Below are 15,344 nucleotides of genomic sequence, written 5' to 3' on the forward strand. Positions count from 1 at the left end.
TTCATTCAGAACTTACAGTCCATCTACTTCTTAACAAAAGAAGGTGGGGCCATCCAACCCTCTTCTTTCTCTCACCGCCCAGATACTACATCCACAATGTCTGCAAAAACTCACTTTTGTGGCTCAGATTGTGACCTGGAATCTGCTTATTTCAAGGAGGAAAAGCATCACTGTACAGGAAGATCTGGGAGATGTAAAGTTGATCCTAGCCAGGGTGATGCTCCTGGAAAGTTGATCCTAGCCAGGGTGATTCTCCCACTCCTTTCTCAGTAAAAAGGCAAAGGCAACGGATTTGCTCATTCTTGTTCTCACCTAGGACTTTTTATTTCCTCTTTCAGACACCATATAGTAGCACTCACTCTTCAGAATTAGTGTTCTGAACCTGAACTTTCTCTGCTATTCCACCTCGAGTTCTGGACTGCTTCTGATCAGATAACAGGCAATCAGGCAAGCTGCCACATAGCAAATAAACGACCACAGAGTACACTGGGAACTTAGTCATGCATATTTAAAAGCACTCAGCCTGAGCACAATTTTTATTGATGAATGATAAATGCTTTGGCATGCCCTAGCACCATATTGCGGTTTAAAAATAAGCCTACCATTTTGAACCCTTACTTCTCAGATGTAGACAAGCCTGTGTAGAAAGCAGTAGTCCTTTACAATGCTGATGCTTAGGACTATCATAATTCTCGTACCACAGACTATAAACAGTTTGGGAGTTTTAGTCTACTTTAAGAAACTTTACTCAAGCCTGGACACGCCCTAAACTATATTCTAGTGAGCAGAGTTGTAGTTGTGTTTATATCTAGCATAATAAGCATCAAGACACTATTAAAAATATGGAGTGTTAGGGGCGCCTGGGTGGCGCAGTCGGTTAAGCGTCCGACTTCAGCCAGGTCACGATCTCGCGGTCCGTGAGTTCGAGCCCCGCGTCAGGCTCTGGGCTGATGGCTCAGAACCTGGAGCCTGTTTCTGATTCTGTGTCTCCCTCTTTCTCTGCCCCTCCCCCGTTCATGCTCTGTCTCTCTCTGTCCCAAAAATAAATAAACGTTGAAAAAAAAATTAAAAAAAAATATGGAGTGTTATAATAATCACTAAAGGATTCAAGGACACCTCAAAGAAAAATGCCCATTTCCCCGCTACCTTACACATAATCACTAATTTGATTTCTTGTTTCCTTCTAGTATTTTTCCAAATCTGCAGACACCTTTTACCTAGTGGTAAGCATACTTGGTAAAAGTTTTGCTGAACTGCTATTATGTTTCATGTTAAATATTTCCTCACCTAACAAAAATGATCCTGGTATATTCCAGTGGATTGTTGCCTCTTTTAATGAAATTAAAAGCTTAAATAGCACAAAATCACAAATCAACAATAATTTCGCCAACCACAGACACAGGCTCTCACTTCAATCACTTATTATTTGCTGATGCTGGAAACACAATCCTGATACGAGTTTGCAAAATAGAGATTCACACAGGAACTAAAGTACTATGAGACAGAAACTGGCCAGTATTCATCTTTACATGGGCTTAACCTGCATTTATGAAAAATTTGCTCTCAACAAGGAATTGACACTGTTGCCTTATTAACCAGGTCTGAGTCACCTGGGATTCAGGAGGTTTCTGGAGGGCATCCTGGGAGTTCTCTGAAGTGGACAGTCTGATGGCACCATCCTCCCAGCCTGGTAACTTTCAGTATATTGCACAGTATTGCAGCTTTGTGCATTCAATTAAGGAGGTTTATGGATTGCATTTTTAATTAAAAAAAAAATCAACCCTGACCAAATGGACAAGTGGCTTAAAAAACAGTTCAGGCAAGAAGCAGAGGGTTGAAGGTAATATTGATAATACAGACAAAGCATATTTTAATGTAAAAGTTTCTTTGCCTAATTAATGGAGGATAGGGAGAAACAAGAATCAAGATTTATTTTGATATATTATTAAACAGTGCTTTTCATTCCCAGTAATTCCTTCCTACACTGTTTTTAAAGGCGACCCTGCCCCCTTGAACATCAGTATAAAGTGGGATGGAGCAGAATGTCTGGGCCTTGGCCAGGAGCAGTGAGGCTGGGAGCGGCAGACCTAGGGGCCCCAGAGTCCCTGTGGATGGCATGACCCTAGCAGCCGCACGAGGGTCTCAGAAACTGACACTGGAGAAGATGTGTGTTGAGGGGACCCAGTGGAGTCAACATGGGTGGAGGTTAGCTGGAGGTGAGATGGATCCTCATCACTGCCAACTCCTCTCTGCTGCTTTGGTATTTTATTGTTCTCCCCACCCCCAGCCCTAGTGAATTGAGAACAAAGGGAAGATGTAAGAGAAACTTCAGCCACCTTGTGCAATTGGGGCCTTAAAAGAGAAGTTGCAGTCATTTACACAGAGTTTGTAGTTCGTAGTCTGAAAATGATACCAAGTGCATTATGCAGAGCTCATTTCCAGTTGGCTTTTGTTTATCTTCCTGTTTTTAGATTGGCGATTCCCAAACTTGTGGACACATTAGTATCCCCTGGGGGACTTAACAATTTGCCAATGCCTGTGTTCCATCCTCAGAGCTTATCATTTAGGTCAATCTGGAGGGTGACCCTGGCTTTTGCAATTTTAAAAAGGTCCTAGGAGATAGGGCACCTTGGTGTCTCAGTCACTTGAGCCTCCGACTTCAGCTCAGGTCACGATCTTGAGGTTCGTGAGTTCAAGCCCCACATCGGGCTCTGTGCTGACAGCTGCTGTCAGCGTGGAGCCTGCTTCAGATCCTCTGTCCTCCTCTCTCTGCCCCACCCCCAGACCCCGCTAGCTCACACAGTTTCTCTCTCTCTCTCTCAAATAAATAGATAAATAAATAAACAATCCTAGGTGATCCTAATGTGCAGACATTGGTTTACTCTTACACAAGAACACTTGGATTTGAGACTATGTTTGTGGGTTCCTTTCTTCTTTCTTTCTTTTTCTTTTTCTTTTCTTTTTTTTTTTTTGGAGAGAAAGAGAGGGAGATGCCGAGGGGGAGAAAGAGAGAGACACAGAGAGAATCAATCCTATGTGGGGCTCCATCTCATGTCCATGAGATCATGACCTGAACCCAAATCAAGAGTCAGATGCTAAACTGACTGAGGCACCCAGGCACCCCTGTGTTTGTGGACTGTTAAAGTTTGGACTGCTGCAAGCATTATAGCCCCCGGTGCTTCTGTCACAGCCCACGTGTCTCCGAAGTCTGCAACTCCCTTCTCTGGGCTGCAGCCCCCCCCCCCCCCCCCGCCATGGTAAGCTGCAGGGCGCGGGGAGGGGAGGGGGCTTGCTGTTTTTGCTCAGCCGGTGTTGCTAGCAACCGGCACAGCATGTGGCACGTGGAAGACACGAATAAATATTTATTGCACAAATGAAGGAATGCCACACAGGTCTTTCCCCCCTTCTTGCTCATTATATCCCCACTCCCAACTCCTCTTGAACTAGAAAGCTCTCTGGCTAAGCACAGATGACTCGTGAAGCGTGGCCGCGGAAGCGACCATGTGAGGAAACAGATGCACATGTGCTCCTCAGCTGAACTTTTTGACATCACCAATTTGGAGATTTTGATCAAACGCCAAGTCTGTTGTCATAGTCTTAAAGTTCTGAGAAAAGTGCTGCCTTTTCATTTCTGGAATTAGTCAAGATTATTCTATGTAGAGTAAATAATTAGGTGTTTATGAACGGGTTTTTTTAGGTTGGCTCGAATTCAGGGTTTTATGTTCTTATCTTCAGTATATTGATCTGCCTACGATATTTTATTACATTTAGGACACCTCGAAATTATGTATTCTTTGTTCTGTTGCCAGGAGTTCAGTTGATCACAGTAGCGAATTTTAATTTTAAACTTTAAATGACCAAGTACAAAACATAATGTGTCTAAAGCTGTGCTTTTCTGTAACATCTTATTCTGAATGTAGGGAGTAATAATTACAAGATTAATGAATTTCAAAAGCTCTTTCTCCTTGAGTCTTTTTAAAACCATTTTGTGCCATACATTTTTCTCTCCGATTGTACCTACAGATGGGTATTAAGGAGTGCACTTTTCGTAACGAGCCCTGGTTGTTCTATGTTAAGTGATAGATCACTAAATTTTATACCAGAAACTAATGTTATACTCTATGTTAACAAACTGGAATTTAAACCAAAATGTGGGGGGAGGGGGAAGAAAATATAAACCTGTATCTTAAATGGTTATTTATTTATTTTGAGAGAGAGAGAGAGAGAGAGAGCCAGGGAGGGGCAGAGAGGGAGACTGAGAATCCCAAGCAGGCTGGCTCTACACTGTCACCACAGAACCAATCATGGGGCTCAGTCTCACGAACCGCAAAATCACAACCTGAGCTGAGATCAAGGGCCGGTTGCTTCACTGACCAAACCACGCAGGTACCCCCCACGTTCATATTTTCAAATTTGACACTGGACGTTATTCACCTCCACCTGATCTGTGCTTCTCAGTGGGAACACGGAACACATGGCAGCCGCAGCACCCAAAGATCTGCCAAATAAATGTGACTGCAAGAAAAATTAAGAAAAACAAATAGACTTTTCTATATTATTTTTAGTCTGTTTGCTTGTTCTGTCTTATTTTATGCTACCTAAACAGTTTTGAAGGCATCACCTCTGTTCTCCACACCCTGCCAAGCAGTGATCATCATAGTAGATACTGTAAAATGTCAAAGCACATGTTTTCCTATTCTGTAAAACTAACTTTTGACATTGGTTACAAAAAGGCAAAGTAATGACATGTGGAGTGACCCTCGTAAGATACTCAGTATGACACAAAATGCTCAAGCGAAGTCTGTAAAAGCAAATAACCCACTCACCACTAATCCTTTAAAGCCAATTGCTGTCTTTTCTTGACCCCAGATGCTTGGAATTGAGTTAGTCATACTTTTTGCTCCAGGATATACCATCATCATTTGAATAAGCATGACCTTCTTTTGTTTGTTTTATAATATAAAGATGCCCATGAGCCTACAACTTAAGCCCAAAACCGGAATATTATGTTTATCTTAAGTTAATCCGTACACTCTTTTCCGACCCTCGTCGCTTGCCTCAGAGGAAACCGATATCCCATATTTATTTATTATCCCTTTTATTTATTTTTAAAATTTATTTATTTTTGAGAGTTAGAACACGCACACATGCACGCATAAGCGGGGTAAGGGAAGAGAGAAGGAGAGAGAGAATCCCAAGTAGGGTTTGCCCTGTCAGCACAGAGCCCAACGTACGCCTTGATCTCAGTAACCATGAGATCATGACCTGAGCCAAAATCAAGAGCCAGACGCTTCACCACCCAGGCACCCCAACTTATCCCCTTTAACAAATAGTTTCATCATAAATACATAAGCATGAAGATCTGCATATATCTATACAACGCATTGTTTGATTCTGTTTACTTTTGCTTCTTTTCAACATGTATGTAACTAGGATTCATCCATGTTGTCGTATTTGTAATTCATTCACTTTTAAATTAGTCTATAACAAACATACACCACATGAACATGCACCACAATGAGCCCATTTTCCTGCAAATGGACATTTGGCATCTTCAAAGCTTTTGCCACCCTGAAGTGTGGTGTAGGAGCTCTCTCGTGTTGGTGCCTGGTCCACACATGCAAACATTTACCCTGCATGTGCGCCTTGGAAGTCACTTGCTGGCCTTGGGGATACAAATGTTCAAATCTACAAGACCTACAACTTTACAAGTTGTTTTTATAAGACTGCTGAGATAGTTTCATTTTCTAACACTTGGTATTGCCAGACTTTTTTTTTTAATGTTTATTTTTGAGAGAGAGGGAGACAGATGAGAGGGAGAGGGGCAGAGAGAGAGAGGGAGACACAGAATCTGAAGCAGGCTCCAGGCTCCGAGCTGTCAGTACAGAGCTGGATGTGGGACTCGAACTCACGAACCATGAGTTCATGACCTGAGCTGAAGTGGGACACTTAACCGACTGAGCCACCCAGGCGCCCCAAGTATTGTCAGACTTATTAATTTTGGCTGCATATTTTGAAAGATGATGTTGCATTGTGGTCTAATATACATTGTCAAGGTGTTTCATGACAGCGACCAACTTGATCTGTTTGTTGGCCAAATGTGTTTCTTGTGTATGATATACTTATTCCTGACTTTCCCCTGCTTTTTCTATTTTTTTTTCTTGTTGATATGTATGCCTTTTATATATTCTTGATACTATCACCTTCAGTTATATGTGTGACAAGCACCTTCTCCCATTTTGTGGCCAGTTTTATCACTTTCTTAAAATGTCGTTTAATTTTAATATGGTCAAATGTGTCAGTATCTTTATTAATTAAGCCACTTTACACACACATATCCACACACATATGAGAAGGTGATATTTGATATATATACACACATATAATATAAATATATACATATATATGTGTGTATATATTTCCAAATATCATTATTTTCATGATTCTAAATATCATGATTATAAAACAAATTTATGGAATAGGGAATACCACACTTTTATATACATTGATTGCAAGCTATTTTCTGAATTGAGAGTTATTGAAAGAAAAATACATCTTTGTATTGAATAGCATACTCTACATTTACTTATATACAAAAACTCCAATTTAAAAGAATCAACCTACACACACACACACACACACACACACACACACACACACACTGGAATATTACTCAGCTACAAAGAATAAAATCTTGCCATTTGCAATGATGTAGATGGAGTCAGGGAGTACTATGCTAAGTGAAAAAAGTCAAAGACAAATACCATATGATCTCACTCATAAATGGAATTTAAGAAGCAAAACAAATGAACATAGTGGGGAAAAAAGGCAAAGCATAAAACAGACTCTTAACTATGGAGAACACACTGAGTGTTGATGGAGGGAGGTGGGTGGGGGATGGGCTAAATGGGTGATGGGTATTAAGGAGGGCACCTCATATGACGAGCACTGAGGGTTGTATGTAAGTGATGAATCAGAGAAACTAACATGTTAACCAACTAGAATTTAAATAAAAACTTGAAAAAAAGAATCAACTAATATATTTTTTTTATTTACCTGTGGCCAAAAAATTACACATTATATACCATGGGAATGTGTATTCTTTCTAGAAACCAAATCTGATATTTATTTCACATTTACAGGCAGATAACCCATGATGACTCCAAAATATAAGAAACCACCACATAATAGTTCTTGATTCATAAAAAAAAAATGCCACGACAGAAAATCATAACTATTATTTAGTACTTGCTAAGTACAAGACACTATTCTGAGCACCTCACAGGCATTAATATAGTTCTCATAAGCCTCCTATGAGGGAGGTACCACTGTTACCACTTACACATGATAAAACGGACATCAAGAAACTTGCTCCAGTTTTCCTAGAAAACAGTGGAGCTAGAGTCTAAATTAAAAGCATCAGGACACTTTCGAAAATAAAAGAGTGCTTATTCAAACTCCCCGGGAACAACAGGTGTAAACCGGCAGGGAAAGGGGCCAACAAGATATGTGACCACCTAGCCATGCAGCATAGAGAAGGCAAATCTTCCCAGAGTCTTTATCACTTCAGAAATAACGGACATCATCTATTTCTTGTGGGTCTTTACATCCTTTGATGTGAACATTTTCAGCTAGTCCCTTTCTCTTCAGCCTTGAGCACTTATTCACACATTTTCCCCAGAGCCTGGAGCCTCACCAAAGTGGGCCTCAAAAATTCCTTGCTTGTCTTCTCTATAAAAGTCTGAGTCTCAGCCAGAGAACACTTTGTGCTCAACCTGTGTGTGTCAAAAGAGTTGGTTGTTATGCTGTGCTCCGTTTTAGGTAGAAACAAACATTACGTATCCAAGTCTTCATGTAGTGTACGAGGAAGGAAAGAAAAATGGGGTTTGGAAACACAGCTCAAAGGTGAGAGAACAAGTGAGGTTAAGACCATGGGACTTCTGAGTCTTTATTTGGTTTTTCTGCTGATTATTATTTTTAAAAATGTTTATTTATTTGGGGGGGCAGAGAGAGAGGGAGAGAGTCTGCTATCAGCGCAGAGCCCAATGGGTGGCTCCATACCACAAACTATGAGATCATGACCTGAGCTGAAATCAAGGGCCTGACACCCAACTGGCACCACCCAGGTGCCCCCTGCTGAATTATGATATAATTGCTGCTTAATTATGAAAAAAATGCTGCTTAAAAAAGGTGGATGGGGAAGAAATCAATATCAGTCTTATTAAAGCACCCCGAAAAGCCTAATGTATAAATGGCCATCATTGACTGTTTTTGTGTAAAGATAAATTAATGTAAGGGTTTTCTTCCTTATTTGAGTTCATTCTAAGGCAATGTGTTTTGTGTGTGTGTGTGTGTGTGTGTGTGTCTGTGGATATATATATATATATATATATATATATATATATATATATCTTCTGTATATTATGATGTTGTGACATCTTAACAAAAATCTTTCTGGCTGGGGAGACTCTGTTCCTCTTGGGACTAGAGAATTCTTAAGAGAGAGCATAGCGGAGGGCCCAGTCAGAGCATGCCTTTATATGCAAACCATCCAACCCAGAGCCACATCTCTATCTGGCTCCTACACCCCGGGAATAACAGTTCTTTGCCTTACTCATCCCAGGGCCAGGTCCTGAACAGCTGGAGAAGCATCTCCATAGTCCACAGACTGCTGAAATTATTCAAACAAGCCAATCCCAAACCATTTATCTGCCCTGGCTTGCTTTTTCTGCAGAAACCCCAGTAAATGCTGAGGCCCAAGCTCTGCCCTCATTCCTGTCTTCTGCCTCCTGGCCACCTGGTGAGCTTCCCTGTGGCTCTACACACTGTGCCCTGCCCTGCTGTGCCTCCTGTCTCTACCACTTGTGAGTACAGTGAATGTTGTTTTCCCGAGTCCCTCCTCTGTCTCCTCCTGTGGCCATCCCTGACCACGTCATAAAATAATACAAAACAGAAATTTGAGAACAGAAAAACTTAAAAATCAAGAGGGGAATCAAGGGAATGTCCTGGAGTTGGGAGTCACTTTCCACCATGCCTCCCCTGAATGTGCTTCTTAGACATTTGCTCGTTGGATTGTCAGCAGCTAAACCTGCTTGAGGCTGCAGCTTCTCATCTACGTGAATGCCACATGCGGTGGTCTGTGGATGAAGTGACAGCTGTGCATAGGAAAGAGGAAAAATGGTATTGCATCAAAGTAATGCTTTCTGTTAGCCTTGGTCCTAATTCAGGTGCTATTCGTCTATAGAGAAGCCTTATAATGGAAAAGGAAACCTTAAAAACTTTCTTTTTCTTTTAGTTAATAGGTTTCTTGGTGGTGCTTTTTGATTAAGTGCTTTATTGATTCAACCATATTAACCTTGTTGAGTAAAGCATCTATATATATGAGAAAAATCTGATCATTATCTTATAATGAGCCATGAGTGGTTCTCTGGCTTTCCTTATTGGCAGAGGCCAATATGTTTAGCCTAATTCTTGACTTCATTTCTCTTAGCCATGTCCAGAAACAGAAGCTCTTAAATTGAGTCAGAGTTATTAATTATGGGGATCTTGGGATCCTACACATAACAGGTACTTACTAAGTGTTTGTTGAAAGAACGGTAGAGAGAGTCACAGAATGTTTTTGGACTATGTGAGACTTATTTTACCATAATTTTCTAAACTCTGGCATACTTGAAATTCAAATGGGCAAAGAACCTGGCTTCTCCACTGTAGAATGACAGTTACAGGTTGGGTTTATCCTAAAACTACTCTTTACTTAGTGATTGATTTTACTAATAAGTAATATATCCTTAACCTGTTATCAGTAACATTATAGAAATAATTTTCAGAGAAGTGCACCTACTCCTATATCTTCCCTTCAAATGGAGCCTTGGCTATTCAGAATAATATTTCAAAACTTTCATGTTGGTTGTAGACCAAAAAAGTTATTTTGTTATTTACTTGAGATATTCAAGAAATTATTTAGAGGCTCTTTGTGTTTATTTTTTTAGCTCTTTTTTTTTTTACGTGTAGTTTAAGTAAAATTTTATGTATTTAATAAAGGCATATTTTGAAATTTTAAGAGCTCTGCAAGTCAGGTAAAAAAGCTACATTTATTAGCCCTAGGAGATCACTATAAAACTCCGACATAAAATTAATTTCTCAAAACACACAAAAGATAGAACTCCCTATAGCTTATGTCAGGTGTCAAAAAACTGTGATATATGGTTCCTCTCTATGAAGTTGCTTTGCCACCAGCAGGTTTTAGTTAACATTATTATGATAGCGAATGACCCTAAAGAGGGCTCCCTCGTTCATTTAAGGCTCCTTCCTAATAACCTACAGCTGTGTGAACGCCATCAGCTGTGGGAGTTTCTGATGGGCACATTAAAAGTGTTGGTATGTCACTCCATATGGTTCTTATGGGCTTCCTTTGACGACTCATAATATTCCGTCAGTCCAGCTGTCAATGGCCAATTCCTCAGCTGGGCTGATGATTTGAACAGTGACTCACCAGTCTTTAATTGTTTCTCATTGTTGCTACCAAAAAGCTGGGAGCTCTTTGTTTGCAGTGAGTAAAAAATGGAGACGCACTCATTTCAGATTAAATCAGCCAAGTCTCTGAATAGGACAGTCTCGGACAGTCTTTTCAAACCTCAGTAAACTTTTGTTTTATACACTAAAGCCCACTTGGTTGGGGGATACAAAGTAATTTGGAGGAGAAATTGTTATTGCTTCAATTGCATAAAAATGTAATCACACGTTTGCGAAAGAGGCCCCAAATGCAGCATTGGGCAGTAGTTTAAAAAAAAAAAACCAAACTGATCATATTTTGTTGGCTTGTGATGGAGGTATTTAACTTTCAAACTTGTTTTCTGAAGAAAAGCAACGAACAACATAAAGAGGTAACGAGTTTTACTGTAAAGCTTTATTTATTTTTATTATTTTTAATATTTATTTTTGAGAGAGAGAGAGAGAGAGAGAGACAGAGCATGAGTGGGGGTGGGGCAGAGAGAGAGGGAGACACAGAATCAGAAGCAGGCTCCAGGCCCTGAACTGTCAGCACAGGGCCCGACGTGGGGCTTGAACTCACAGACTGCAAGATCATGATCTGAGCCAAAGTTGGATGCTCACTGAGCCACCTAGGCGTCTCTGTAAAACTTTAATTTAGAGCGAATTCATGAGATCATTACATCTTTTATTTGGGAAAACAAAGGCATTATTGAAAAATAGCAGAGAACCTACAAATTACATATAAAATTAAACAGAATTTAAAGAGGAAAAAAGGATAAATATATAAAGCCTAACTCTGTAATGAGGTTAAAGTTTTATTTTTTAACTTTTTCATTGGTATTAAATCTTAATTTATCACCAGTCTTATAGAGCCTTGGCAATTAATGTTTAAATTGTTAGAGGAAAATTATGTGTTGATGCTTATATGTGACCCTCATTGTTGGATTTTAGACATTTCCTCCTTTTTAACTGGAAAATCCTTTCATTTTCAGAAGTTTGGTAGAAAGGAAATAGTTTCTAGGGAAGATAGTTTAGAATGATTGCCTGTGTATCTTCAAGCTTCTCTTATCTTTTTAAAAAAATTCATTTAATTCCTCTCTGTTTCTGTTTACCTGCTTTCATAGAAGGCAGGAGAACACCAAATTTACTCCAGGATATGAGGAGTGTCTTTATAAATATTTATAACAACTTATTCAATAAGTTGTTATAAGGCCTGTGAAAGTAAAGGCTGAAACACAAATGAATAATAAGTGTTAGTGTCTGTGAAATATTCCTAACTCTTCAAAATCAATTAAGGCATATTTTTATAGAAGCTCAAAGCTGAAGACTCTAAGGAACTTGAGCGGAACTTCATTTACCCAAAATTAATGGGCTCGGACACAGGTGGAACCCCAGGAAAACGCCTCCCGCTGTCTGATCGTCAACTCCTTGTTTACATAGATACTTTGTTGTAACGGCTCCTTCACATTTCCCAGCGTTCACTTCCTATGTGGTAGGCACTTCTTACTCTCGCTCACTACTTTATTTTTCCTCATATATTTGATGACGTCATCAGGGATAGGAATGACATATAATTTCTTAAGAAACTTTTCTACTATACCTTGCAAACGAATCACAATAGTTGGCACCTCAAATCTTTTCTCGAATTGTGTAAGAAATGTAATAATTGTTCTTTACAGTGGCTCTCTTGAAGTTGGAAAGCAAGTGGGAAGAAGGTGCTTTGTCACTTACTAAAAGATTTCCTACAGTGTGTTGACTTATTTCAAATATATCTTAGGGGGCGCCTGGGTGGCTCAGTTGTTGAGCATGTGATTCTTGATTTCGGCTCAGGTTGTGATCCCAGGGTCGTGGGATCAAGCCCCGTAACAAGCTCTGTGCTGAACATGGAGCCTGGGTAAGATTCTCTTTCTCTCTCCCTCTGCCCCTCTCCCCCACTTGCCATCTCTCTCTCTCTCTTTCTCTCTCTCTCTTTCTCAAATAAAATAATATAAAAAATATATCTTTGAAAACATGATGCTAAGAAATGCCAGAATCCTGATACAAGAGTAAACATTTGAAAGTTGATAATTAAGAGGGTTTATTAAATATTGGCAAAGAGATACATAAAGTATAAAACAGAGACCATATATATAAATAAAACACAGCAAGTAATCTCATTTCTCAAATTCTTTTTTTAAAGTTTATTTATTTATTTATTTAGAGAGGGAGAAAGAGTGGGGGAGGGGCAGAGAGACAGAGAGAGAAAGAGTGTGAGGGAGAGTGGGACAATCCCAAGCAGGCCGCACACCATCAGTGTGGAGCTCAATTTGGGGCTCAAATTCACGAACCCATGAGATCATGACCTGATCTGAAATTAAGAGTCAGATGCTCAAGTGACTGAGCCACTCAGGTGCCCCATCATTTCTTAAATTCTTTAATCAGGATTTAATTATCAAGGCTCTTTGTGGTTTTATTTCACAAAACATTGAAAAAGAGGAGAAAGAAAGATAAGAATGAAAAAGCACAAGATGAAAATTGGAAATATGCCAGCACAATAATTTCTTATTTTTTTATATGATATCATTGGATCTGTTTTATCTGTAGTTGCAACAAAATTATGGCAAAGTCAGTGAGCACATCCCTCCTACCCACATGTTCCCTAACATGCTAATGGAGGACATGTCGTAAGGGAGTGTCTTGTTTCTTTGGATCAGTGTGTTTGGTTATAAAAATGAAACCCTCTGGAAGAACTGAGGAGATGAAAAATAGGAAAACTATTTTACAATAAAAAAACAGGAATTTGGGAAGCACAGGGAATCTGGAAGTGCAGTCACTGAAGAAATGACTGAGGGTGCTGGACATCCAAATGCAGAAAAATGAATCTAGACACAGACCTTACATCCTTCACAAAAGTTAACTCAAAATTAATCCTAGGCCTAAATGTAATGTGTAAAACTATAAAACTCCTAGAAGATGACATAGGAGAAAATCTATACAACTTTGAGTGTGGTGACGACTTTTTAGATACAACTCCAAAGGCAGGATCCATAAAATAAATAATTGATAAACTGGACTTCATTAAAATGAAAAAGTTTCCTGAAGAAACAATGTCAAGAGAACAAGAAGACAGACCAGGAGAAAATATTTGCAAAAGACACATTTCATAAAAGACTGGTATCCAAAACATACAAAGAACTCTGAAAACTCAACAATAAAACAAACAACCCAATTAAAAAATGAGCAAGAGACCTGAACAGACACCTCACCAAATAAGATATACAGATAGCAAATAAGCATACAAAAAGATGTTCAACATCATATGTCATTAGGTAATTAGAAATGAAAACAACAGTGAGATACCACTGCATACCTATTAGAATGGCTCAAATTCAAAACACCAGCAACACCAAACACTGGACAAAATATGGAACAAACAGGAACTTTCATTCATTGTTGGTGGGAATGCAAAATGGTCTTCCACTTTGGAAGACAGTTTGGTGGTTTCTTACAAAACTAAACATATTCTTACCATATGATCTAGCACATGTGTTCCTTGGGAGTTACCTAGATGAACTGAAGACTTTTGTCCACACAAAAAGCCTGTACAGTGATGTTTATAGCAGCTTTATTCATAATGTTCATCATGAACCAAACGTGGAAGCAGCCAAGTTGCCCTTTGGGAGTAAATGTGTAAATAAACTGTGGTACACCCAGAGAGTAGAATAATCTTCAATGCTAAGAAGAAATGAGCCATCAAGCCATGAAAATACCTTAAATTTATATTACTAGGTGAAAACAAAACCAAACTGAAAAGGCTACATACTGTATGATTTTAACTATATGACATTCTGGAAAAGACAAAACTATGGAGATGGTAAAAAGATCAGTGGTTTCCAGGGGTAGGCAGAGGGAGGGACGGATAGGCAGAGTACAGGGGATTTTTAGGGCAGTGAAACTATTCTGTGTGATATTACAATGGTGGATACATGTCCTTATGCATTTGTCAAAGTCCATTGAATGCATAACACCAAGAGTGAAGCGTAATGTAAATCATATATTTGGAGTAATGTGTCATTGTAGGTCCATTGATTTTTAACAAACATACCACTGTGGTGCTGGTGTTGATAGTGGAACAAGCGTGTGTGGGAGTGGGGGTATAGGAGGACTCTCCCTATTTTCTGCTCAGTTTTGCTGTGAAAGTAAAACTGCACTACAAAATTAAGCACATTGAAATGGCTGGGGACATTGAAATGCCACAGACCTTCTAGGAAGGCTGCTCTCTGTATCCTCTGATTAGTGGTAAATTGGGGGAGGAAAGAGCTTGGGGTTGTGCTAGCAGTGAAGCATGAAAGGCCTCACAAGAAGAATCAGGGCATGGCGAGAGTACCTGTCAGAGGAGCAGTTGCCAGGTGGTTGGTTCAGGAGTCAACCAGCTCACCTCTCCTCCAGAAAGATACTAAGGAAGGTAACTGTTGGTTGGAGATTGCATCTGGGGGGCTGGGATGATAGTTGGTAGAAAAGCTGACCTCTGCTTCCTTATTTGTTCAAGGAAAATATTTTGCTTTTTGTAATGCTTCTTTTGGGGTAGCTTGGGGATAACATACTGACGAAACAAGTGTTAGGCACTTAATAGATACTGTATACAGTTGTACACGAACAGAGAGAAAATGTATGAGGCAAACTTGATACAACGTGCATAAGGATAAAAGCATTGAATATAAGCATCACATGAAAATATTTTATTAATTTCCTACTTTTTTGGAAAGCACCGTAGCAGTTTTATGAGGGGGACATAAAAATGAGCAGATGTTAAGCTAATGCTTATGGATATAATGAAGAAATAAAGAATATTGGAGGAAATAGAAAGTTTTTTT

The 15,344-nt window shown here is 39.4% G+C and overlaps 1 long non-coding RNA gene across 1 annotated transcript in view; it reads left to right on the top strand.

Annotated features, from left to right (window-relative positions):
* Nucleotides 1–15,344, top strand: part of LOC116738279 — a 162,311-nt gene that overhangs the window by 72,685 nt on the left and 74,282 nt on the right. Inside the window, exon 3 of the long non-coding RNA XR_004344023.1 lies at nt 8,735–8,864. This is a non-coding gene — a long non-coding RNA (uncharacterized LOC116738279). The remainder of the gene's footprint in view (nt 1–8,734; nt 8,865–15,344) is intronic.

Source organism: Lynx canadensis, chromosome C1, assembly GCF_007474595.2.
Source record: "Lynx canadensis isolate LIC74 chromosome C1, mLynCan4.pri.v2, whole genome shotgun sequence".
Taxonomy (NCBI): Eukaryota; Metazoa; Chordata; class Mammalia; order Carnivora; family Felidae; genus Lynx; species Lynx canadensis.